Source organism: Miniopterus natalensis, chromosome 19, assembly GCF_054644295.1.
Source record: "Miniopterus natalensis isolate mMinNat1 chromosome 19, mMinNat1.hap1, whole genome shotgun sequence".
Taxonomy (NCBI): domain Eukaryota; kingdom Metazoa; phylum Chordata; class Mammalia; order Chiroptera; family Miniopteridae; genus Miniopterus; species Miniopterus natalensis.
The window spans coordinates 32,627,459-32,654,105 of NC_142099.1; the positions used below are offsets into that span (position 1 = coordinate 32,627,459).

The 26,647-nt window shown below is 48.4% G+C and overlaps 1 protein-coding gene across 3 annotated transcripts in view; it reads right to left on the reverse strand.

Annotated features, from left to right (window-relative positions):
• The window catches only part of ATP2B4 (ATPase plasma membrane Ca2+ transporting 4), a 94,689-nt gene extending 70,568 nt beyond the window's left edge, over positions 1 to 24,121 (reverse strand). For 2 of the 3 annotated variants that reach the window (XM_016214849.2, XM_016214867.2), the window contains exon 1: positions 23,718 to 24,120. The gene's annotated coding sequence lies outside the window, so the exon portion shown is untranslated. Of the gene's footprint in view, positions 1 to 23,717 lie in introns of all 3 variants that reach the window. The other variant, XM_016214858.2, reaches the window with a different exon arrangement.
• Between the last annotated feature and the right edge of the window lie 2,526 nt (positions 24,122 to 26,647).

Here is a 26,647-nt window from a genome sequence, read left to right on the forward strand (position 1 = left end):
TACTGTGGCCTAAGAGCCTACTCATTAGGGCAAACCCCATTTTGTTGTGTCTCATAGATGTTACATTTTTTACAACATGAAGGCAAGAGCCTCCACCAGCAAGAACGTTATGACTCACTTTTTTGCGGTGGTCTGAAACTGAACCCATAACATCCCCAAGGTATGCCTGTATTAAACTGGGACCTAGCCCTGGCCAGTGTGACTCAGTTGGTTGAGTGTCATCCCATGCACGGAGAGGTTGCTGGCTCAGTTTCAATGACCCCCTTTCAACAGATGGGAAAACTGAGGGGCATATTATGCTCAGTACCACAAAGTTTCCAAGCAGACAGGCAAGTTTCACACTCACACTCTCTGCCGCTTTTCTCTTCACCACGCTGTTTCTCAGAACCTCAGCTTGCTCACCTTTAGATAAGAATCGGTGCTCCCCACCCTTTAGCTCACTCTTCAATAAACGAGTGGCTACTAAGTCCAGGCCTTGCTTTATGCACAAAAGAACAGGGATAATGAAACTAGAATTTTATGCTTGCTTTGTGCCCGCCGCTCCTCCCTCTGTTACATGAAAATACGAACATTAATGGCTCAAAATGACTAACGTGGTAGGTACTCAAGAAATGGCAATACTTATTATTTGCTTCTGTATCGCAGCCTTAAATTTTTTAACTGTCACATTCCCTATTGTCTTCATTCGTGTTTCCTTTCCTTTTCTTTCTTCCCACATTCTTCCCCTCCGCTAGTCTGGAAGTTGCATATTCCTAGTTTTTTAGTGTTAGCCTACAAACTTAACATCTTTAACCCCTTCCCAAGCATTAGGACCTTAGAACACTCAAACTCTGACTCGCTTTCCAACTTGCATGCTATTGTTATTAGGGATTTTAATTATAGCTTCATTTTATCCCTGTAAGTTAGACACTGTTATCTTTGTCTTCTTTGCTATTACTGGTTAGATTTAGCACCGCGTTGACAATGTCCTTTGTTTATCACTCCTTCTTGAATCTTAGATGTTTCTTTTAGATAATGTTTCTTCTTGAACTATTTCCTTTAGAAGCTGTTCTAATGAAAACCTCTTTTTGTTCGTCTGCAAAGTGCCTTAATTTTCCCTTCATTCTTGGAAGATTTTCACTGATAATATAATTCGTGTTAGCAGTTATTGTCTCAGCACTTTAAAGATATTATTCCACTATCTTCGGGCTTTTATTGTTGAGGTTGAGAAATCAATCATCATTTCCTTGAAGGCAACTGACTTTTTGAGTTTCCTTTGAAATTACTTATCCTTGGTGTTCTGTAATTTCATTATGATGTTTCTAGAGGTGAAGTTTATTTCTCCTTCATGCGATTCATTAGGTCTCATAAATATAATAATTGTTTTTAATCAACTCTTGACCATTGCCTCTTCAATATTGCCATACTCCTATGCTCTGTATTCTCTCCTTCTGGAATATTAGTTAAATGTATATTGGGATCTTTTCATTCTATTCTGGAGGTTGGCAAACTGTATAACACATGGGTCAAATCTGGCCTGCTGTCTGGTTTTGTGAATATAGTTTTATTAGCACCCAGCCACATATTGCCTATGGCTGCTTTCATACTACAATAGGAGGGTTGAGTAGTTATGACAGAGACCATATGGGCCATAAAGCCTAAAATATTTACTATCTGACTCTTTACAGAACAAAATTTGCCAACTCCTGCTCCATTTTCTATGCTTCTATACCTCTTCCACATTTTTCCATCTTCTGTATAATTTCTCCAGAAATATCTTCGAATTCACTAATTTTATCTTTATCTGTAATTATACTATTTTAACCTTTTCACTGCAATTTTAATTTCCTTCCCTGTATTTCTTTCATTTCTAGAAGTTCTTTTTGGATATCTGAGACACGAGATATCCAAAGAAAACTCAAGCTGGTCAATTGAGTTTTGTTTCCTTCCACTACTCTTATTTCTTTTAACATTAAATATATTTAAAAATTTTTAATATATAACCACTTCACCCTGGCCCGTGGGCTCAGTGGTTAGAGCACTGGCCCACACCCTGAAGGGTTGCAGGTTACACCACTCCAGTATCTGCAATTTTGTGGGTCTGATGTGTGGAATGTTATTTCTGCTGCTCAACTTCACTGGTAATCAGGGAAATACAAATCAAGACCACTAAGAGACCCTATTTACACCATTCAGATGGCACAAATGAAAAGAAGTCTGTCGATACTGAGTACTTGAGAGGGCGTGGATCAACAGCATCTCCTACATTTCACTGGTAGGGGCTGAACTATTACAAATGTGTTGGGAAACAACCTGTCATTATCTGAATATTTTATTCCAAGACCTAGCAAGTCCCTTCTGAGCTCTCTACCCAGGAGAAGCCTGCATACGTGCACCAAGAGACACGAACAAGAACATTTGTGGTGGTAATCTTCAAAATGGTGAGAAAGGGTGCTAGCTTCACCGGGGGAATATTATATAGCAGAGAAAATGAACGAGCTACAGCTACACGCAAGAGGGAGGAATAAATCTTAGGAATACAATACTGAATGAAAATAAGCAAGTCCCAGAAGACTTTACGTAGTATAGATTTTTAATACACAATATAAAGCAAAACTAAATAAAATATTTGTTTAGTCATACATGTTTATCAAGAGACTAATAATCACAAAATCCGGAGAGTGGTTGGGATGGGTGATGAGGTGAGGGGACAGGGCAGAAAGGGCACATAGGTGGATGCAAGTTATGCTGGTGATCTCATTTTTTGGCTTGGGTAGTGGGTTCTGGTGTCTTCATTAGACTATTAAAATATATAAACTGTGCACCTGAGAAATAAAGAAAAAGGAAGAAAGAGATAAAGGTAGAGGAGAGAGGGAGAGAGACAGAGAAAGTAGGCTTCCACTATTTCTGCCAGCAACACTTTTTAATCTGCATGATCAGAGACAGCCATGGGTCTGCCAAAAGTTAGCAAGGCTCTTTTAGATGAGAACTGTCACCTTCACGGTCCCAAACTGCCATTTAACAGCACAGTCAATATACTGCCTTGATCATATCAGCCTAATAAAAAATATCGATCTACTTACAAATTCTTACTTTAGGGGCTGCGGTGGAGGGCGAGGTGGGGGGAAAGGGAAGCAGGGCAGGTGGGCCGACATGCATATTCCTCCAGGAACCCCCGGCCGGAGCGGGGTGCACCCAGGGAGGCTGGGTCAGGTACCGGTGGCCTGGTCTCCTGCTGGCGGGCCGGGCGGGGATGCGGGGGTGTGGGGCGGGGGGCCATGGAGGGAGACTCAGGGCCTCAGCAACCCGGGGCGGGGCCTCTAGGATCCAGGGGACCCAAGCCCCCTCCCACCGCGACCTCCTGGGTCCTGGAGCCGACGCCAGCCCATACCCGGAGCTCTGGGCTGCAGGGTCGGCGACAGCGGAGCGAGCCTCCTGCCCCCGCCCCCGCCCGCCGGGGCCTCCCGCTCCAGCTTCGCCTTCCCCGGCCCCGCAGCGTGGCCCCGCGCCGCCCTCACCCGCACCCGGAGCAGCGGGGCCACGCGCCCGCAGCGCTTCCGAACCCGGCCGCGCACCGCGGGCAGAAAAGGCGGCGGCTCCACCCGCCGCTCGGGATTACTCACCCGGGCGGTGACTCAAGGGCCCCGCAGCCGCGCAGCCCCGCCCTCCCGGCCCCGCGCCGCCCCCGCGCCACACCCGGGGCAGGAATCCCCGCTCCGCAGCCCGGGGCGCCCGCCGGCCCCGCCCGGTTCTCAGCCCGCCCTTCGCCTGGCCGCCCCGGCACACCCGGCGCAGAAATCCTGCAGTTTCTGGGGCTCCGCGACACCTCTGGCGTCCCCGCAGTGCCCTCCAGCGCGCCCTGTCTGTCCCTAAGCTGCCAAGGCCTCGGGGAACAAGCATGGGCCCGCCCCGCACTTTGCTCAGTTGGGGGGGGGGGCTTCAGAGACCAGGAACAAAAACTGGGGGAGATTCTGGGATATTAGCATGAAAGACACTGTGTACGCCCGGTGGATGGCACAGCGTATGCAGAATGAGCTCATTACCGTCAGCAGCACTGGGATGACAGGGGTAGGCGGGGGGCACCCCACTTCGCAGGTGGGGAACCTGATCCCTAGAGCACAGAGTGTGACCTAGTCAGGGTAGGGGGCGAGGGACCGTGCGGTTTCCTTGGCTTCAGCTTTTCTGGTCTGTGATATGGAGGGCGTTGAGCTATGGCCCCATCCAGTTCTGAAACAATGGGATTCTAGGACTTCATCTAACTTTGGCTCCTCTCATCCTCAGGAACACCTTTCAGCTCTAACAATGTCCTTTCACATATATAGTGCTTTTAATTTCTCAAAACACTTCCATTTAGATTCCACACTCTCCCCCTAGATTATCCTAATAATCCTTCGTGGTTAGAAACAAATGACATATGAGGAAGCTGAGGCTCAGAGGTTAAGGGACTTGTACAAAGTCACACTGTTAGCTAGTGGCATGGTCAAGAGTGCAAACTCAGTTAAGAGGCTCTTCTTAATGCCTTGAGACTCCCAAATCTTTCACCCAGTTTGAGCAAATCATTCACACTTCCTGGGACTCAACCCATCCTACCCAACAAAGAGGGCTAACATTTCACGTGAGCTGGAGAAATGGCTTTCCAAACCTCAGGGGCCAGGTGAGTGAGCAGCCTTCCCCATTCAAGTATCTTCATGTCTCTATCATAACCTATATATCTGTAGGCTATGGTGTACCAAGCACTTTCTCTTTTTAAAAAAATGTTTATTTATTGACTGATTTTTAGACAGAGAGGGAGGGGGGAGAGAGAAACATCTATTTGTTGATCCACTTATTTTTTTTTTTTTTTAAACATATCTTTAATGATTTCAGAGAGAGGAAAGGAGGGGGAGAGAGAGAAACATCAATGATGAGAGAGTCATTGATCGGCTGCCTAGCCCGCAACCCGGGCATGTGCCCTGACCAGGATCTCCTGGATCCTAGGTCAATGCTCAACCGCTGAGCCACGCCCAGCTGGGCTTGATCCACTTATTAATGCATTGATAGGTTGATTTTTTTTTTTTAAATTTCTTTTTATAGATTTCAGAGAGGAAGGGAGAGGGAGAAAGAGACAGAAACATCAATGATGAGAGTCACTGATCAGCTGCCTCCTGCATGCCCCCTGCTGGGGATTGAGACTGAAACCTGGGCATGTGCCCTGACTGGGAACCGAACCTCCATCTCCTGGATCATAGAAGTTGATGCTCAGCTAGTGAGTCACGCCGGCTGGCTGGTTGATTCTTTCATTTTCTTTTATGTGCCCTGACAGGGGATCAAACCCACAACCTTGGCTTATCGGGATGGTGCTCTAACCAAATGTGCTACCTGGCCAGGGCTCAAAGTACTTTCATATTCATTATCCTGTGTGATTCTTGTAAAAACCCTGAAAGGTAGTCAAGATTGTACTATCTGGTATTTTAAGGAGTGAAAAGGCTGAAGTGTAACAGGTAAGTGGCATTTGCAACAATAACACTCTGTCCTCTTGTGTTGTCTCAGGAGCTGCTAGGGAAACCAGTGTAATAATGAAGAACCCCCTGTATTCCTAATGGAAACCCAAAGCATCTCCCCCCATTTTTCTCATCCATCTCCCTAAGGTGGCCTAGGAAGGAAGAAGGTGCAGGTGTGAAACCTTTCTGTGGGCCAGGGGACAGACTATGGGCACAGAGTGCTGGAAGGCTTCCCCAGACTCCCACACCAGGTGATACCAGTACGTGAATGAACCCGAGACTTTGTGTTCCAGCCCTCGAGCCTGCTCTGAACATGTGCCAACATTCTTTGGACAAGCCTGTATCTCATGGAGGCCACCAGGACTCACTCTCGAATTTTTAAGAGCTGTTTGGTACAACCTCCAAAGGCTGGCACGTCAGGATGTCATTCCAAAGCATCCTAACTGCCAAGGGTGTTGAATCATCTGTCACAAGCACAGGGACCCTCTGACCCTGTCATATACACTAGACCTTTTCTTTGCCCCCAGCCCTACATTTGCTAATTATCTAAAGAGTGATGATAGTCTCCTGCTCTTTCCAACGCTTTAAACTTGGATGCTTTTTTTAAAAGTATCTTTTATTTTTTTTATTTTGAGGGTACATTTATTAAAGCTGGGGACACTGAAACAAGGAAAGGCTTAGCATAGAAGAAGCAACAGGAGAGACCTAGGAGGGGCTGCTCTGATACTCTACAAATGTTACAGGAAAGAAATGAGCCGAGGCAGGGCTGCTTTAGCTCACTGGGAAGTCAGAGAAAAGGGGGTCTTGGAGACAGGTTCAGGGGTTAGCCCAGGATGAGCTGCCGCCCACTGCTCCCCTGGTCGCAAGTCTAGTGGGGTCCCTTAGAGTTTCGGAGACGCACGCCTGTGGGGGGAGGAGAGGGGGAAGGGAAAGGTGCAGGCATGCTCCCCAGAGGGAGGGCACACCTTTAAAAGTATCTTTTCTGAAAAAATAAACACAGATAAAATATACTCAGCCTCTTTCACACATACACATCTCAGAGAACAAAGGCAGGGAAGCGTCCTGGTTCTCTCCAGCCAGAGGCCAGTGTAAGAGTACAAACCCAGCAGGAGGACCAGCCTCTCTGATTAATGAGTAATTCTACTCACCGGTTTAGAGGGGGATTGATGTAGGATGTTCCATAGCTTCCAGAAAGCGTGGCCCTTAGCTGAGCCTGTATAAAAGCCACTTTGCATTTTTTAACTCTCACTTCAAACACAAGCTGGCCTGCGCCTTCATGTGGGATCCAGGCACACAAAGGGAGGGAAGGAACTTCTCAAAGGCAATTCAAGAGCTCCAAGCTCTCTCCCTTCTCTGATCTCTTCAACCCACATTCAGAACGCGGTGCTCCGCCCAGGCTAGCTCCAGACTGTCCCCTTTCAAGGCAAAAGCTGTAGGCACCAGTATCATTATTTCCCTTCTAAAATCCCATTGATCTTTCACCTCTGGTTGCCTGCTATTATTGGATTCCATAACCGTGTTTGGGACTGACTGGTGGGCAATTCCTTATGATGTAGGAAAAAACGTGAATAAAAAATTCAATATTTACTCTGGCTGGGTAGCTCAGTAATCAGCCAATGAATGCATAAATACGTGAAACAACAAATCAATCTTTCTCTCCCCTATTCCTCTCATTCTAAAATCAATCAATAAAATTAAAAAAATTTTTAATATTCAATGTTCCCAATTTTGTTTAAAAAATGTGTATACTTATCCACATATATAAAAGAATAAAAGAGAGCACACCAAAATGTTGTTATCTCTGGACTTTTAGAAGTCTTATTTTTTCCTTTATGCTTTCCTGATTTTCCAAACTTTCTAGAATGATCTTGTATGAAGCAATACAGAGTTCAGACTCTGGAATGTGAGAGATATGGCTTGAACTCCACACACCCCACTTAGTAGCTGTGGAACCTGGGATAAAACAGTTTATCTCTCCGAACCTCAGTTTCTCCTCCAGAAAGACTAGGAACGGTACCTTCTTTACAGAGTTGTCCTGCGGAGGAAATGAGGTCACGGAATTTCAGCATTTGGCATGGTGCCTGGTATATAGTAAGTGCTCAGTAATTGGTACGTATTTATTTTTATGTATTGCTTTATACTCAGGAAAAAAGAAAGTAAGTATCTTTAAAAAAAAACCTGAAGACCTGCCTTGCTCAAAAGCCACCGTTTAGATTAAAGAACACTGGGTGAACACCAAAAGCCATGTCATGTCTCTGAAAGTGACGGGGACAAGAATCCTCACGATGTACTGCAAAAGCATGGATGGACCCCCAGGGTGTCATGCTAAGTGAAAACAGTCAATCAGAGAAAGGCAAACACCACATGATTTCACTTATAAGTGAAATCTGAAGAGCAACATAAAGGAACAAACAGAATAGAAACATAGAAACAGACTCATAGATACAGGCAACAGACTGATGACAGGCAGAGGGCCGGGCAGTGGGAGACCAGGTGAAAAGGTGAAGGACTGAGAAGTGCAGACTGGTAGTTACAAAACAGTCACGGGGATGTAAGGCACAGCACAGGGAATACAGTTAATAACAGTGTAATAACTATGTATGGTGCCGGGTGGGTACTAGAAATATCAGGTGGACCTCTTTGTAAAAGTATGATTGTCTAGCCACTATGCTATACACCTGAAACTAATATAAAATAATATTGAATGTAAACTGTAATTGAAAAGAAATTTTTAATTTAAAAAAAAAAGAGTCCTCATAATGTAAACTGGAGTTCAGATGCCAGTGTCTCTATGAAAAGGAAACTATGACAAGGGGAGGGTGTCAAAAGAGGAGAGATGATTGTGGTAATGCAAGGCTGATGAAAGAAAACATAGAGGCTTTAGAAGAAAAACACAGGACTAGATCAGATCTCAGAATGACTGATTAAGCTATAAAAAACAAGCTTAAAAAGTATATAACAGTTAGTGCTGGCGAAATCTTGAACAGTTCATGTACATATATACAAAACTGCTTTTAAATGTTATATTATTTTGAAACTTTGCTTCTTTGGGGTTGGGTTGCACTGGCCACCCCTCTGGCTGTGAGAACTCGCTACAGTCTGGGCTGGCAGCGTGTTGATCTTTAAAAGTTTCTTTCTCTCCCCAACACCCCCTTTTTGGTGAGGTTTCTGTCAGGTCCGTTAGGTCCGCATCTTGCAGCTTATTGGTTTAAAATGTACTCTCCTTTGGTGTAGTCTCTTTGGGGCCAAATGGGAGAAAGAGAAAGCAACAGTGCAACTGTTTTGATACTGAAAATTCTGAAAATTGACAAGTGTCTTTTTAAAATAAAGAACCAGTTCCCTCAACCCTCAAAAAAAAAAAAAAAAAAAAAAAAAGAAAAGAAAAGGAAGGAAGGAAGAAGTGTATACAAGCCAGAACATATGAAAAGCTTCTGTGAGGGGGTAAGCAGGTTAGGGTAACAGAGGCAGAGTTGCCCAGGGCTCAGAGCAGATGACTAGGACCTGGGTGGGAAACAGCTCTGACTTGAACAGGGCACACGCTAGCTCCCAGGGAGACAAGGGGCTTTGAGGTGGCCTGCCCTGGGGGAGCTCTAAAGTGCAGCTGTTTACAGCAACAGGTGCCATGAGACAGCTGTTAGCAGGAGAATGTGAACCTCACCCATCTGAATATAGCTGGGATCCTGGACCAACCCACACTGTGTGCGAGCAGTTTGGCCTTCCAACAGCCTCACCTGTTTAATGCCAAAGACACTAGTGGGGGTTGAACAAAAGAAAGAAGTGAAAGGGGAATTACCACCATTGCCAATGTTCTACAGTGGAGCCCACCCTCCTCCCCACCTCCAAGCAGTGCCCACAGAGTTACACAGAGGAGGCTCCGGGCATGGTCCAAGGAGGGGGGGATGGGTGAAGGGGGAACAGATGCCTCAGCCAAGGGCTCAACAGTTCTGGGAGGCCAAGTCCCTAAGCAAAGTCTCTTGGGGCACTGGGCACTATGTCTTTACACAACCCAGTCACCAACTTCCCAGGAAGATCCCCGGAGTCTCTGCCACCTAAGCCTAGAGGAGCAAGAGAGCTGCTTCCCAGGGCTGTCTCCCCATCCTAAGTGGCCTTGCTTTTACTCTTAGAAGTTTTATTTTCTCCATTCTTGGTTTGCAAATTCAAATGCCTGCTGGGACCAGACAGGAACAAAAATAAGCAAAGCAGGCTGAGCACTATGCGTCAGGGAGAGGAGGAGTCTGCGGCAAACTAGAAAGCACTCACTTGTCTGAACGGAGCAGCAGGTACTCAGCTCCTGCTAACCACGCCCGTGGAAAAAGGGTAGGCCAGTGTTGTCAGAGCTTCTGGTTTTTGAGAAGCAAGAAATTTGGATTTCTATGTGAAATTTTATTTTTAAATTTTGGTAACCAACTAGAATTAATCTGCAGAGTTGTTTAGGTAGGAGGAAGCAGAGAATTTGAGAGCTGAAATGTCCTTGAAGTACATTTAGGCCAAAGCATTCACTTGAAACATGAACAAATTGAAGCTCACAAAGGTTCCGTGATTTCCCAAAAGTGACAAATGGTTCAAACCCCTGGTCCTCCAACTACTAATCTAGAACTCACTCCTCTAGGCCACCCTGCCTGTCATTAGGATACAATTATTCAGGTATGAGGTGCTGGAGTGTTGAACAGGGATGGGGACCCTGGGAAAGAAGGTAAACTTCACTGTGCTCTGGACTCTAGTTTAAAGAAAACTTTCTGTTTATTGTTACTCATTCATTCATCCATCCAACCCCTATGGGTGATCCTTCTCTGAACTGAGGACTGTGCTAACCACTGGGCTGCAGAGATGACGAAGGCACCACTTCTCCTTCCCAGTAGCTCACCAGCTGTGAGTGGGCTCGGCTGCTGCTGCAGCCAGAACCCACCAGTTAACACATCCTCATAGGCACCCTGCCTCGGGCTGGCTCACAGAGCTCTCAGTGACAGTCATAGCCTCACTTCCTCAGGAAGCACCTCCCGTCACTGGAGGCCAGCCCCGAGAAACTGAGAGGAAGCTGGAGAATTCCCCCTATTCCAAGAAAGCCTGGAGCACTCAGGTGATGGATCGGAGGCAGGAGCAAGAACAGGGCCCACCCAGACACTCAGTGCCAAGCCCCTTCCAGGGAAGGCAAGTTCTGGTTCGTGCATTGCCTTGGCCAAGCTGTCCCTAAAATTTCTGTGTGGGTGTGTGCTGGGGAGAGGGGAAGGCCCAGACAGGGACTCCCCTGCTGGTTTATCAAGTGGCCTGCCCAATTCCAATGACAGCTGGTGGCTTCTCTGGGGAACTGAATAGTGATCACGTCCCTGGGTCACAGTTTCTATAGGCAGGTAGATAGAGCCTTGTCACCCAGCCTGGCTCCCTCCATCAACAAGACACTTCCCTTCCCAGCAGTGGCTCTGACAGCATCTCCTCCTGGGGGAGGAATGCAGGGCAGGAACAAACAAGGTGAGGTGCTTGCAGCTCTGCACCTGCCACTCTGCCTTATCTTGCCAGGACTCTTGTTGCGCAAGTATCAAGCACAATCCCAGAACTGGCACTGACAGGATAGCCTGTCACATGGAAATGATGGGTCCCCCAGGGCCTCTGCAGGCCATTTGGTGGAGAGCTGCAGCAAGCTGGGGCTTCTGGGCCTCTGTTCCTGGGGGTACTAGACTATAACCCTCTTATAAATGTACCAAGCCAAAGGTGAGCAGAGAGCAGGTGGGCAGGCTCATGCCACGATCCATGGAGAAGGAAAAGAGAAATGGGAGAATGGAAGGGGAAAAATTAAAATTCAATGAACACCTACTGTGGGCCAGGCCCTTGGAACATGTATCACCCTTGATATTCATGTATTATCCTCGTTTTCCTGAGAAAATTGAGTCCTCAAGGTTAAATAATTTGTCCAGGGTCATACAGATGGCCAGGCAGACTTGAACCAGTTCCACTGGCTCTCCCAAATCTGTGCTGTTCTAGAATACCATGCTGCTGGGAATAGGAAGGCTGACTGAGTGACTGAGGACACAGGCATTGCTATAGAGAAGGGCACTGGGAGAGACTCAGGATGTGGTAAACTCTGACCCCTGGGGCTGAAAACTCTGGAAATTGGTGTTCTTTTTTCCAGTGATAGAGGACCTTGGCTCCCTGTTTCCTTGTCTCAGTAAGTGGATGATCCAGTGCTTAGGGATCTCTCCTTTCACCTGCTCCCCTCCCAGGGCTGAGTGCCTGATGTACAGGTGGGCAACACAGAGGGATCTAGGGCCATACTTTCCTTGACTCCTCCAGATTAAGGGACTGTTCCTAATGTCCCCATCACAGTTGACCGAGGGAGCTGAGTAGGATTAGAGGCACACCCACACCCAGAGGGTTACCCCAACATATTTCAGTGGCCCTTTTCCCAAGGCCTAGACTATTACTTTTTCTCCTCTGACCATGGGATGCCCAGGAGTGCAGAAGATAGCAAAGCAAAATCCACTCACTATGTGTCAGGTATCAGGTACTGTTACAGGTGCCTGGGGCACATCAGTGAACAAAAAGACTATCCTTGCCCTCATGGAATGTACATTACAGCAGAATCAAAGTAAAATAGTCTTTTTCTTTTTAAGAAAGAGCATAGATCTTAATGTCAGAGAAGGCCTGGGTCAAATAACCAACCCTAAGCAGCCAGATGACCTTTGGGTAAGCTACTTAACTTCTTGAATGCTAGCTTTCTTATCTGTAAAATGGAGACAATAACATATTGTAGGGATGCTGGAAGGATTAAAGATAATGTACATAAAATACCTGGCACAGAGCAGGGTTCAAAATGTAACCTATTTTTCCAGGCCCACCTAAACCCACATATTCTGGGACAACTCACATGGCCTCTTGTTTTGGTTCTGCAATCAGGGCATCATCTCCATGACGTCTTAGAGATAGTCAGGTGGGGTGAAGAGCATGTTTCGATTTGAATCCACCTAAGGCCAAGGAATTTCCCCTCTAAAAACATCTGCTCCCACCCATCGGCCCTGGTGAAGGGATAAGCCTCAGGGTCATGTCTGATTAGTCTCCACCGCCTCCAGCAGGCCACAGGCTGTGAGCAGGGGTGCAAATTGGACCGAGCTGGAACCAACATCTCCTGGACTGAGACTGAGCTAATTTACTCTGGAGAGGTAAGTGGGATGGTCACATAAACTTGGAGACTGAACCTGCTGCTCGGTTAACCACAATGGGTGCTGCACATGTGGACAAGGGGGCAGTGAGCGCCTGCAGGTCCACAGAAGGCACAGTCCTCATGGGGCTGTACCCCCACCACTAAATCCTGAGAGATCTCTGCAACTTTCTAGTAAAGCCCCCTTTTACTGTGCTTCTTTGAGTGGGTTTCTGTTCTTGCAACCAGATAATCTCTAAGACAAATCCTGTACCTGCCTCAGAGGTGGTTGTTGTGACATAATTTGAAAGCAGCTGGCATTTAGTCGACATTTAATAAATGCTATTGAATCTCTCCCTTTTCTTGTCAACCAGTCAGTCACTGAGCAATGGGAAGAGGAAATCCATATGTGGGCTGGAGAAGGTAGGACCTCAGCCTTATGTTTCATGAACATCTTTACTAATCCGTAAAACAAAGACAATACTAGTGTTGACTTTATTATTTGCTAAGAATATTAAATGAGAAATCCAAGTTTAATACTGAGCACATAATTAATGAATATTAGTTAGCTCAGACTACTACTTACACTGTTGTGATTATTATTTATGATGCAACGAGTATTATTTTAGGTCTTGATCTGGGTGAAGAGGGAAGACACAGTAAAAGAAGGATCTGGAGTGGGGAGTGAGGGCTGGGCAGTAAAGAGAAGAAACTGAAATGAGAAGGGCAGCACACAGATCCAGCGCTTCAGCCTGCATGCAATGCTCTTACCTGCCATGTCTCATCTATCACACACTCTATAAGGTAGACAATGGAAGGTGATATTATACACATTTTATAGATGGGAAAATTGAGGCTCAATAAAAGTGTTTATAATATGTACCACCAAATCTAAATCCACTCTTCTATCCTGTAATACTATTACTGCCTCTGGAAAGTAGGGCAAGGGGCTAAAATGAGAAGTAAGGATAAAAAGAGAAGCTGGAGGGTTTCTCTAGGAGTTTATCTTTTCATTCCAAGATTCCATTCACATCTCTTCTGGGCATCGCAGCAGACTCAGAGGCCCCAGAACATAAGCAGGGGGTTTCAAAATCAGGTAACACTGGATGCCACCCCAAGGAAAGGATATACGAGGCTCTATGAACACCCAGCTTTGGCACCAGGCCCTGGCCCGGGGGAAGCCTTGCTGGGGCAAAGGACAGGGCAAGTCTTTCAGTGTCAGGCTGCAGTCTCTTTGGTAACTCAGGGGCTGCCCTGCAATGGTCTTCAAGGCCCCTCCCAGCTCAATTGTGTATGGAGACAAGGCTTTATATTGCTGAAGTCAGGGGTTAAAGTGTCCTCTAGGGACACAAATGCAATTTCCCTAGAACACTACCAGCCAGGGCTTGCTGTGCACCCCCAGACTCAGGCCACTCATCCTTCAGCTAAAAGGAGGCATTCTTAGCCACTCTCTGCCTCCTGGACATCACTTCTCAAATCCTAACACAGTGCCTGACGTGCGGTTTGTGCGCACTTCAGTGTTTGTTGAATAAGCAAATGGAATGAATGACACATTGGCTCTGGCAATAAAATCAGCTTGTGTTGTCACACTAGGGCAACCCCTCTCTGCGGAGCCCCGAAATCAGAGCTCCACATCCACTCGGGCTTAGTCAGCTGATGAGGAAGAAGTTGGTCACAGTGCTTCCCCTCCACACTTCCTCTGATTTTTCAGAGTGGCTACACCCTGGGAAAAGGGCAGGGGTAAGGAAGCCCAGGCAGGAGGAAGGCTCTGCCCGGCCCTTTCCAGGACTTCTGCTCCCTCTCAATTACCCTTTTCCCAGCTCAGGGCTCCCTGTCTGAGAGGCGCTGTACAAGGACCATGAAAAGAAATGCAGTTCCATTAGGAGCCGCGCAGTGACGAGGGTGGTGCCAACAGTGTTTCTCCTCTGCATCTTCTCTCGTGCTAATGACCTTAATTGATAATAATAGCAGCAACAACCCTGGCCCAGAACTCTGATGGTTTCTAGCATCTTTCCTTCCTCCCAAGTGCTTCTAGCATGCCTCACAGCATCCTTGCAAGGGCTGGAATGTTTCTCCCTGTTTCGTGGGTAGAGGAATTGGGGACCGAGGAGGTTCATCGTTGATTTAGGTCACAAAGTGATACACTAATGGGGTCCGGGGCTCATTCACAAACCTGGAGTGAGGAGAACTGCGCGCCAGCTCTGGCTCAGGCTCAAACTAGTCCAGTGTCCTTGGGCAACTCTAGGTTTTCTCACTTGCAAAAGAGCAAAATTGGACCACTTCTCCAACCCTGTTCATCTCAGATGTTCTACCCCCACCAAACTCCAACATCCAGCCCAAAGCCCAGTGCCTGACCTCTCTTGTACCAAGGTCAGAAAGCCCCTGGAAGTTTGGATGCCAGCTGTACCTGTTCTAGCATCCTAACAGATGTCTTATGAGTGCTTCCCACAAAGAGGTCTGTAGTACAGATGGCAGGGAGGAAACATCGAGATATCATCCTAAGGGTCTATGAGCACCAGGAGAACAGGCAGGAAGCAGGCTGCTGCTGAGGCCAGGTGCTGGTTCAGACAAAGACTGAAGGTGGTCCAGTGTGGGGTTGGGGTGTGCGGGGGAGACAGCCTCCTCGCCTACCAGATGCAGCAGCACGGCCTTTCCTCCCCACCCACCTCCCCTGCCCCATCCTCTCCTCCATCACATCTGTCTTCTTTCCTCATTCATATCCTGTTTGGCAAGCACCTCCTCGAAGGATCATTTCCAGGTGAGTCCTGCCAAATTCTGGTCTCCACATTCCCGCTAACACGCCTTCGGCTCCCAGCATCATGTGTCCCTGTGCCAGAAGGGGTTTTAAGGGTGTATCCCTGCTCTTGTCTGCCACCGGATAGGGGGAAGAGCTGGATGAATATTTTCTGTTTCCTCCTTTCTTAGGTTCCTCCATCCTCAGCTCCTGAGATATGAAGCAGGGCATTCAGGGCCCAGGAATCGTGGACTACAAAGGGACAGCACTCTCTACCCAGGGGCAGCAGCCCTGGCCAGTGAGCAAAAAGGCTAATGCTGGGATCTCAACCAGTCTGGACAAGGGCTCAGCCAATGTGTTTACCTCCAGGGCTAAAAGAGGGAAGGCAGACTGGCTTAGCAGCAGGAGGCTTTACCCAAATTTTTTCTGAGCCCAACCACAGTTCAGATGAAAATCTCATCTCTCTATCCCACAGCACTGACTGTGGTCCCTGATTTCCAATGTATAATCATATTAATATTACTTGAACCATATTAAGCTGTGTTTTGTAGGTCAAAAGTGGTTGCGTATTGGCAACTTCATATGCCTGGCCCTGGTAACTGTTTGGGGGATCATGTTCCCTAGAAGTCAGTCAACACCCTGAAGACTTGGATCTCTGTATCTCCAGCCAATTTTTTTTAGTTTCTGGCCTAGGACATTGCAGAGTAGTGGCCTTGGAAAGTGTTGAGTAGATACTTCTCAACTGAACCTCCAGGCAGGTGAGATGGGGAATATCAGCACAGGTCTTACCCTCTAACCTCAAGGGTGGCTGTCCACAGGCAGAACCTCTCAGGTCTCCTTTGGCCATCCCAGGCAGAAAGATGGAACTTAACTACAAGCTGTCAGATTGGGCTAGACTCCATGATAAAATGGTTTGGTTTGGGCTTTGAGAGATTTGCCTCTTTGTAGAAAATGAGTCTAGAGTCAGAAATGCCTGTTTGTCCAAGCTCGTCTTCATCAGCTGCCTTGGTCAAGGCCACACAGCAACCCAGATCACCCGTTTTCTGACTCCCAGTCCCGTGCTCTTCTGGCGGGCCTGGCAGCACAGAAAACAAACTCCTCCTGTCTGCCCCCTTCCAACTTCCTGGCTCCCACTTTTTCAGGCTCCCTAGCAAGACAGAAGGGGAATTGACTAAAGGATCAATAGCCCTCTCCTACATGAAAAGAGCCTGAGTCACGCCAGGCTTGGCCCCAGGGTTTCCAGGGAGAGGAGAGAGATGAGCAGCGCTAGCAACCTGATCTCTCTCCAGCCAGGCTGGGGGCGGGGGCAGCACCGTGATTTGGGTCACTGACAGTGCAGCTTGGGGCATGAAGTGGGGTGAGGGGCTGTCTCTTTCAAGCAGCTTTAGGTCTTGCTTAGCCCAGGCTTGAAAGTTCAGGACAGGCACAGCTGGGTTCTCTCCAAATCACTCAATTGTAGAATTCAGAAAGGATGTCTCTGGGCTGTCGGTGGATTCCTTTTGAGACCCCCTCCTCAAAAGGTAGGTGGGTGAAAGCCCTCTGTCCCTAGGCTTCCTCAGCTGGCCTATGGCATGGGAGGAGTGGGGTGGGGAGAAATGCCTGCTCCCACCTGCTGCCCAGGGGCCCAGCTGGCCCACCCATTGTACCCAGCTGCTTCCCATCTGGATGGAAAAACCTGGTGTGACAGCAATAAGGGTGAGAAGGAAGATTCCCTGAGAGTCAGGAGATCTCTTGTGTGTGCTAGGTGGGGATGAGGGAGTTTAGTTGGCCAGGATTTTGGGAGATGAGTGAGAAGAGTCCAGGAATGTGGGAGTCCTTCTTGGCATTGACTTCTCTCCCCAACTTAGTATTAGAAAAAATTTCAAACCCAAAACATTGGAAAAAGAATAAAATAAAGAACTCAGACCCTTCACTTACATTCACCAATTGTTAACATTCTGTATGCCCTCTCCTTTTAAATTTTTAAAAAATATGTTTTTATTGATTTCAGAGAGAGGAAGGGAGTGAAAGAGATAGAAACATCAATGATGAGAGAGTCACTGATTGGCTGCCTCCTGCACACCCCCTCCTGGGGATCGAGCCCGCAACCCTGACATGTGCCCTGACCGGGAATCGAACTGTGACCTCCTGGTTTATAGGGGGACGCTCAACCACTGAGCCACACCAGCCGGGCTGTATGCTCTCTCTTAACGTATGTATGTATACATACATCAAGAGAGTGTGCGCATGCACACACACACACACTTTTTTGCTGAACCATTTGAAAATCACTTGCAGACACTTTGCCCCTAATACTTTTGCATAATTGCTAAGAATAAGGACATTCTCCTAAAAAACCACCATCATTACCATTATCATACCTTAAAAAATTAACGATAATTACATATTACCTAATATCTATATGAAAAATTTCCCAGTCGTTCCAGGATGTCTTTTATGGCCTTGTGTGTGTGTGTGTACGCACGCGCGCGACCCAGGATCCAGTTAAGGTTTACACATTACATTTGGCTATAATGTCTCTTTAGCTTCTTTAAATCTAGACCAGTTTCCGTCTCCTCACCCTTCTCCCCAGAACACAACATTAATGACATCCACTTTTCTGAAGTCTCAGTCAGTTGTCATGTAAATGGCTCACAATCTAGACGTGTCTTTTGTCTCCTCATAATTAGATTCAGGATAAACATTTTTGACAAGAACATAGGTGATGTGGTTGAAATTCTTCTCATAGCACATCAAAACGAATTAATGCCAGGTGATTCCACCAATACTGTCTGGTTCCTTGGCTAAGGTGGGCAGTGCTGACTCTCCCAGATGTACAGACAGGTTTTTCCTTTTTTAAGGAGCACGCTGGTAATCCATGAGGCGATACACTGAGACCAACCTTCACCCAGCGGTTTTACCATCCACTAGTAAGCCTGGCCTGAATCGGCTCTTATGCTGGGGGCTGCAAAGTGGTAAATTTCGAGTTCTGTCATTACTTCTACATTTCATTAGTTGGCATTGATTTGTTAAGAGTTTTTCCGTCCTGCTCCATTTGAAGTGTCAGAATGGACTCATGGAATCCTTTATTCTGTGTCTTACAATCTATTAATGTTATTCTTTTGATGCTCAATGTGTCCCAGATTTGCTCAGCAGGAGCCCCTTTAAGCCAATTCCCACGTCCTTTTGTCCTGAGCATGCTCTAACTTTCTGGCATAGCATGACTCACTTGTAGTTTCCCAGTCCCAGACTTGAAATCAGCCATTTCTCCAAGGAGCACTAATCTCTTTTAGTGGGAAATGGTGCTTAGAAATGAAAACCTGGGCATGTGGTGTGTTCAGTGCTATGTGTTAGCACTGCTTCTACACCCTCCCAGAGGACAGACAGACCCAGGAGAAACAAAGAAACACAGGGTTCTTCCTCACCTTCCCCATTCTGTACTTTTGTCTCTCTTCATCCATAGTGAAACTCTGATTTTCGGTAATATCAACACAGTTACTCATTTGATCTATGCCTACGTAAACAAAAAAGTTTCCAATTTATGACACCAACACCATGAATAATAACAGACCTACAAAGTAAAGGTCATGATTATTTTTTCAGTTTTTTTATCTTTAGAATACATATTCCATTAAGGATTTAGAGTCAGGACATTAAACTAAAAAGTTACTTGAATGAATTATTTTCTTGTAATCAAGATGATAAACAGTTAGGTTCACTGCCTCCGTTGTGGTGAGCTTTAGTTTCCTTTTTTTTCTTTTGGATCCAATTTAACTTGTGACTATGTAAAATATTTGCCTGGTTCAAAAATCAAAAGTGCCTGAAAAGGCATAAGTCAGTGAAGTTTTACTCCCATTCCTATCTCCTCTACTTTGTCCCTACCCACCCCCTATAGGTAACCATTTTAATTAATTTCTGGTTTATCTTTTCTGTGTGCTTTTGTCGACAAAAAATATTTCTCCTGCTCTCTCAACCCAAAGGTGGTGTATTACATGTGTTCCTTTGTGCCCTACTTTTTTCATTTAACAACGTAGCTTAGGCTCACAGGGCTCCTCCCCATTCATTGTTCTTGGCTTCCTAGTACTCCACTATACAGGTGCACTGCTGATCACTCAACCAGTCTGTTAAAGATGGGCACTGGGTAGTAGTTTCCAAGATTTCCTTTCCTATCACAAACATGCCTCAGAGAATCACCTGGCACATATGTCTTTCAGTATTTGAGAATGTGCATTTTTCTGGATAAATTCCTAGAAGGAGGACTGCTGGGTAAATGCTTATGTTGTTTTGTTAGATGTTGCTAACTTCCCCTCCACAGAGGTTGTACTGGTTTTGCACTCCTAGCATTGATTTCACAATCCAGGAGGATCTTATGAGGAGGTGTTCTGAGCTGAGAGTTTCTCTGAGCCAACCTGAGTCTTTTAACTTCCCCATCAGTAACGCAGGACCCCAAGCTCCCTCTGCCCTAGAGATATGGCAAAAAGGCAAGAGCAAAGGTCTCTTGATTCCATTCTAGTCCATCTTTCCAGATTTCTGTACTTCACTTGGAAAACCAGGGCAGAAAGAAGCAAAAGGCTGAAGACTTTAGCCAGACAGGAACTAGAGCAAGGAGAGGCAAAAGAGAGCAGGGGACCCTCGCTCCACGACGCCTATGTTCTCACCTCCCTTTTCTCTCCTTTGGCCTCTCCACTATCCCCCCAACACAAATTGCCTCCATCAACTCCTTCCCTGACCCGGGCTCTGGCTCTAACTAGCTCCTGCCTGGTTTCCCTCCTCAATCCACCTTCATGAGGGCTGAACACAGAGGGCTGGTGAAGGGTGCAGGCAGAAGTCTAAAGTCCCTGTCATTTCTGTTTTAACATGTGCAGAGAAGATATGTCAGTGGAACAAGAATGGCTCATACAAAGGAAAAAGGAGACAGAGAGAGCTTCTGCGAGAGGAAGCTGAGCACAGAACATTCCACACAAGCCTCTTGGACTGCACCCAGCACCTGCTTCATTGCTCTGGCCACTCCACAGAAAGGGGAAATGGTTGGGAAAAGCTTGCCGTCCAAGTTTGAGGGGCCCAGGAGTTCTGCTTCCTCATGACCCAGAGGCCTTGCCTTTCTCATCCCTCTCTCCTTCTCACCCCTACCGCCAAATACCAATTGGGGATGACAGAAACCAGTGCGTATCCGAGGAGCAGGGAACTGAAGGGGGCCCTGTCTAAGGGGTAGGCTCAGGGGAAGAGGTCAGAGGGCAGGACGAATTCCTCCAGGGAAGCCATTGAGGCCCGGGGCAAGGCATTCCTCTTCAAGGTCAAATCAAATACCTGGGTCACCCTAAGCCAGGCATGCTTCTTAACATCCTGGGGACCAAGGATGAACACCTTTTCCTTCCTCCAAAGCTTGGTGGATCTGGGATGCCTGAGATGGACAGGGCTTATCCATGGCTTTGGCTGCTGGGTCAAGGCCAGGAGCAGAGAATAAAAGAGAAAAGGGCCCCTGGAGGTTACTGAGATAAGCTATTCTTGAAAAAAAGAGGCAGTTTCCTGTGGAATGCTTGACTTGCTGACAGGTGGCAGCTGGGTCAGTGCTGGGTCAGCCCAGGCCCCTCTTCCTCTTAAGATCCTCCAGTCTGTGAAAGTGGGGAACACTGAGGCTCCCCAATACCCTTGCTTAGGAACTTCGCCCCCTCCCTCTTACTTCTTCCAGCACTGGCACCCAAAGCAAACTCTTAACTGCTCTACCTCTGCCCCTCACTGGGCCCTCCCATTTTAACTTTCTTTTGATACCAGAGACCATAGAAATCTGATAAATCTGACTCAGCCACTCCCTCCCACTATTACTATCAGCCAGGATGAGGTAGATTCCCAAGCTACCCCCTAAAATGCCACTTCCTTCTTCCAACACACATTGACCAAGCGCTTTTTACACTTGGGCACTGTGCTCGCCGCGGGGAGTCCCGGAGGCTAAGGGAGCGATGCTCCTTCGACTTGACCTTGAGTTTAGCCTGGGACACACGGAGGCGGGCACTGTAAGGGGAAAGGACTGAGGTCTCCTCGCCAGCTCGGAGCACCTCCTGCCCCGGGAACTCGGATCCCGGCAGAGCCCGGTGGAGCCGGGGCGGCGCCAGAGGCGCGGAGCCGCCGGTAGGAGCCGCGGGCCCGCAGAGATTTGGCCGCAGCCCCGCAGCCCCCGACCCACGCACTGCTCGCGGGCGGGGGCAGGTCCCCGGTGCATGCTAGGGACCCCTCCCCAAACCTGCCACATTCTACCCCTAGTCGGACTATTGAAGACAGGGAGGGGGGCAGCAGGAATGGCGGGATTATGCACCGAGAGGGAGGGGCGGGGAGCGTCATGACTTAGGGGGTGTAGCTCGGCAAGATGGTGGCAGGGAGGATGGGGCTCCTGTGCAGGAGCAAAGAAATGCACCCCCCTCCCTTCCTGCAGAACAAGGGCTGGATCCTGCCTTGGGTCCCCTGCCCACCGGGGAAGTCCTCATTTCCCTCTCGATCAGAATACAGGGAGGGAGGGAGGGAAGGGTTCAGCTCTGGGGTGCCGTCCGGTCAACACCTCAGAATGAAAACTGGTTCCTGTGGTTTCCCGGCCCCCTTTTAAGCGCTCCTCCAAGTCAGCCGCTTCCTCCTTTCCGGCTCCTAAGCCCTCGCTTTTAACACACTCCTCCGACCAAACCGGCTGGGGCAGAGGGCGGCCGCTCCCTCTCCCCCCGGCCTGGCCCCACCGACGCGCGCGCTTCTCAGGCCCAGGAGCCAGCTCCGCAGGTCCCCACGCCGAGCCCACGAGGGGACCTGGCTCACTAGCCACCAGGGCCCCCGCCTCTTCCTGCCCCGCCCCCACCTGCCCCCACCCAGGCCCGCCCGGCCCAGCCGGGGAAGACCCCGTCTCCTCCCCTCCTCCAGGTAAAGAGGGCTCGGGGATGAGGGGGCTGCGGGGCACCTCCCCTTAGAAGACCAGACCAGAAGGGGCAGCTTTGGGAGGGGCTCAAGGAGGGAAGGGAGGCTCTTAAGAGCGGTGGATAAAAAATAAAATAAAAAAAGAGAGAGAAAGGCAAGCAAGAGCGAGGATCTCCACCCAGAGGAGGAGGTGGCGCAGTAGAATGGGATTTCACTTCCCCTCCCCCCGGCGGCGTCAGTTGAGGGCCCGCGAATTTCTTCATCTGACTCCCCCCCTCCACCAGGCCAACCGGCGCCGCCGTCGCGTCCGCAAGTTACTGGGAGTCCAGCAGGAATGCCCGGGAGGGAGCGGCCTCCGGCCCGCAGCGTGCCCACTCGCTCCCAGGGTGTGCGGCCCCTCCCGCGTCCCCCACGCCCAGCGGAGGACAGCGCCGGGCCCTTCGGGGAGATGGAGGAGTGTGCGAGGCCGCACTGACTCGGGGACGACGCCAGGCAGCCGCCTCCACCCCACGAGCGAGCCAGGAATGTGAGTGAGCGTGTGCGCAGGGAGGGCCGGAGGGGCAATCCAGCCTTAATGTCTCCCCCTTCAGCCCCTAGACACTCAGGGACGCTCTTCCCAAAGATGCCTGCGACCAGCCCCAACCCCTGAGCACTCACCAGCCCCCCCATCACCAGCCTGGAAATTGCAAACTTGCCAACTTCACGTCTCCTGGCTTCCCTTTGGGACCAGAGCTACATGGGGCGGTGCCCTCGGAGACACTCACACAGTTGGTTCTTGACGCTTCGGACACACTCAAAACACCAGCGGCACGGGGAACTCTCAGCTTTTCCACGGCTAATTATAGACGTGAAAGTCTGGGGATGTTTTGCAAGTGGCAGAGAGAAACTGCTGAGGTTTCTCTACAACGCTAAAGAAATTTAACTTGGGCACTCCCTTTCCTCACCCAGCTTCCCCTAGCTCCCACCTCCACCCCCACCCCCTCCAGCGAGCCCATCTCCCGGTCCCCGCGGCAGCCCCTCCTTCTGGTTGAAGGTTTCGTACGCGATCCTTTTTTTTTCTTTTTTTTTTCCATCTCTCTTTGGGGCTTTCGAGAAAGGGAACAGACGCGGAAAATATTTTTGCAAGTTTTCCATTCAGCGTCTGATTCCCAAGCCAAGGGGGAGGGGAGGGCAGGAGCAGATGGGGGCAATGAACTGCTTTTTCCAAAAGCTCGATCTGGGTGTGAAAGAGACAGTCCTTCCATTTCCCAACCCCCACAGCCCAGGAATGACAAAAACTAGGCAAAGAAAAAGAAGTCACTTGTTTGATCATACGATTTCTCAGCTGAGTCTAGGAAAGAAATACAGTATGTGACAAATCTGTGCGCGGGCGCGGACACACACACACACACACACAACACACACACCCCAAACCCAGCAGCAAGAACTATGCCAGGGACAGGAAATTCAGGGAGTTTTAGAAGCCATTGGGAGGAAAGAAACAAAGTTTGCAAATTGCGAGTCAATTCATTCTCTGCAAGCCTACCTCTCTTTCTAGCAAAGATCCAGGCTTCTCGGAGCAGGACTCTCCCTCCGGGTTTCCATGCACAGGGTAGGGCGGGGATGACCACCCACCGGTCTCCCCGACGAGCAGCCACGCTAGAGATGCTGGCTTTGCTCTCTTGCCTTTTTTGCCAGGGCAGGGAGTGGGCCGGGTCTCCTGCACCCGGCCCTCCCAATGGGAAGGACTTCTCAGGTTCCTGGAAGAAAATAATGCTGGGGAGCTGGGCGGGTCGAGTGTCTCTGGTCTTGCTGTCCTCGGAAGGATGGCGCCCCAGGAAGTTCGTGCCACCCGCCTCAATCCCCAGCTTTGGATGGTCTCAACAGCACAGCTTTCTGAAGAAAATGCGTGTCATGGCAACAGCTTCGGCCAACTCGGACGGACTCCAGCTCGCCCGCTCTGCCCAGCAGTGCGGAGGAGCGCGGGGAGGAGCGCGGGGAGGAGCGGGAGCCGGGGAGGTGGGGCTTGGCGGGCGGCCAGGGCAGCCTCCGCCGTTAAGGTGGCCCGCCCGAGAGCCGCGGCCTCCCGGCTCGCCTTAAGGGGGAATGGGGGAAAGGAGGGAGGAATCCTTTCTCCTCTCGGGTTTTCTGCCCGCCCTTGCTGTCTCATTTGTTGAAAGGAAAGTACGGCGGTGGGGGGGTGGAGGTGGGGGGTGGAGGGGGTGGAGGTGGGGAGTGGATGTGGGTAGCAGTAATCAACCGTTGCTGGGTGGAGGGAAAAAAGGAAGCTTCTGCAGGCGGTTGGCTTCCTGCGGGTCCTACGGGCCTCTCGACCTCTTACTCACTTAGACACAGGAACCAGAAACCTAAGGTGTCTGTGGAGGCTTGTACCACCTTCTCTCACCCTCTGCCGGGTCTGAACAGGGGTCCCAAAGGAGAAAGGAGAGGAATTGCTTGGGATGCATGGGATGCACACACCCGCGAAAGCACGTGGCTTATACACACGCCTTAGAACAGGGGCCTCACTCATATTTCACAAACAATCCTGAGTCACATTTTGCTCCCTCTTGCCTCTGTACCCTCAAGAAGCACATCCACAGGGCATGATAACAGCTGCCTAATTCTGAGACCTACTGTGTGTGGGCTATGGCACCAAATGCTTTGTATGCACGGTTTCCTTTCTGATGCTCATGGCAGTCTTGAAAGGTCCTTGTAAATCCTTACTTCAGAGTTGAGAAAACTGAGGGTCAGTGACTGGCCCAAGGCTACACATCCGGATAAGCCAGGATGCAAGACCAAGTCAGCGGGACTCCCAGGCTTCCTGCGCTTTCCTGCACTTTCCTGCGCTTGTATCATACGCCAGCCCACATTTCCATTTTAATCTGTACACAGTCTGACATCCAGCGCACTTAGGCACAGCCTATAAACTGTTAATCACACCCCCGCAGCCACACACCTACCAGCTTTGTACAACAGTGCCACCCATAGAGTATGCCTAGACCCTTACGGCTTTCAAGTACAAACATGCACTATAGCTGGTTCACACACACTGTCTTCATTGACTGAGCTGTTCCCACACCTACCTGAGCGCACACACTCTCATAGGCACATGCTTATAGAAAGCAGGTTAGAGTTGCAAACTGCTGTGAAGAGGGTGACTCACCACAGCTTCAGGGGTTTGAGAAGAGGCCTCTTTTACCCTAACCCAGCTTTTCACACCACAAGGATCCTCCTTAGCCTTTGTCCTTCCTGCCCCAGGTGGAAGAACCACATGCACATTGAGAAACAGGATTGTAAATTAGACTTTGGGCACTGGCTTCCCTCTGCCCATTAACACCCTTCCCAATTTCCTATCGTTTGTGTCCTTTCCATTCTCTCCTAACTTTCCTATCCTACTATTTCTCCACAACTCATCCACATCCTATTTCTGGGCCAGGGAAAGTTAAACAGACAAAAGTGAAAGAACCTTTTTTTTATTCCCTAAAGCAAGATAGGTTTATCTGAGTGGTTAAACAGTTCTTGTAAAAAAACAACAACCCAGTTCTTTTAAAAAAATAATTTCTTGCTTTTAAATTATAGTTGACATATAATATTATTTAGTTTCAGTTATACAACCCACTGATTAGACATTTATATAACTTACAAAGTGATAACCCCAATAAATCTAGTACTCATCTGACACCATACACAGTTATTACAATATTATTGACTATATTCCCTATGCTGTATTTTACTTTATTCCCTTTGCTATACCATGGCTATTCTGCAACTGCCAATTTGTACTTCTTTTTTTTAAATTTAAAATAAGTTTTGCCTGGCCAGCAGTTGAGAGAGAGAGGAAGGGAGAGGGAGAGAGAGGGAAACATCAATGTGAGAGAGAAACATTGATTGGTTTCCTCCAGTATGCACCCCGACAAAGGATTGAACCCGAAACCTCGGTATGTGCCCTGCCTGGGAATCGAACCTGGAAACTTTTGGCCCACAGGATGACACTCAGCCAACTGATCCACACCGGCCAGGGCCAAATTGTACTTCTTAATCCCTTCACCTTTTTTACCAGTCCCCCCAAACCCCCTCCTATCTGGTAACTGGCAAAATGTTCTCTATATCTATGAGCTTGTTTCTGGCTTGCCTGTTTGTTTATTTTGTTTTTTAGATTCCACATATAAGTGAAATCATATGGGATTTGTCTTTCTCTATCTGACTTATTTTACTCAGCACAATGCCCTCTAGATCCATCCATGTTGTTACAGGTGACAAGATTTCATTCTTTTTTTATGGCTGAGTCATATTCTGTTGTATATATGTACCTCTTCTTTACTCACTCATCTATTGATGGACAAAGGTTGCTTCCATATCTTGACTATTGTAAATAATGCTACAGTAAACATATGGATGTATATGTCTTTTTGATTTAGTGTTTTGGGTTTCTTCAGATAAACACCCAGAAGTGAAGTTGCTGGGTCCTTGTTTGTC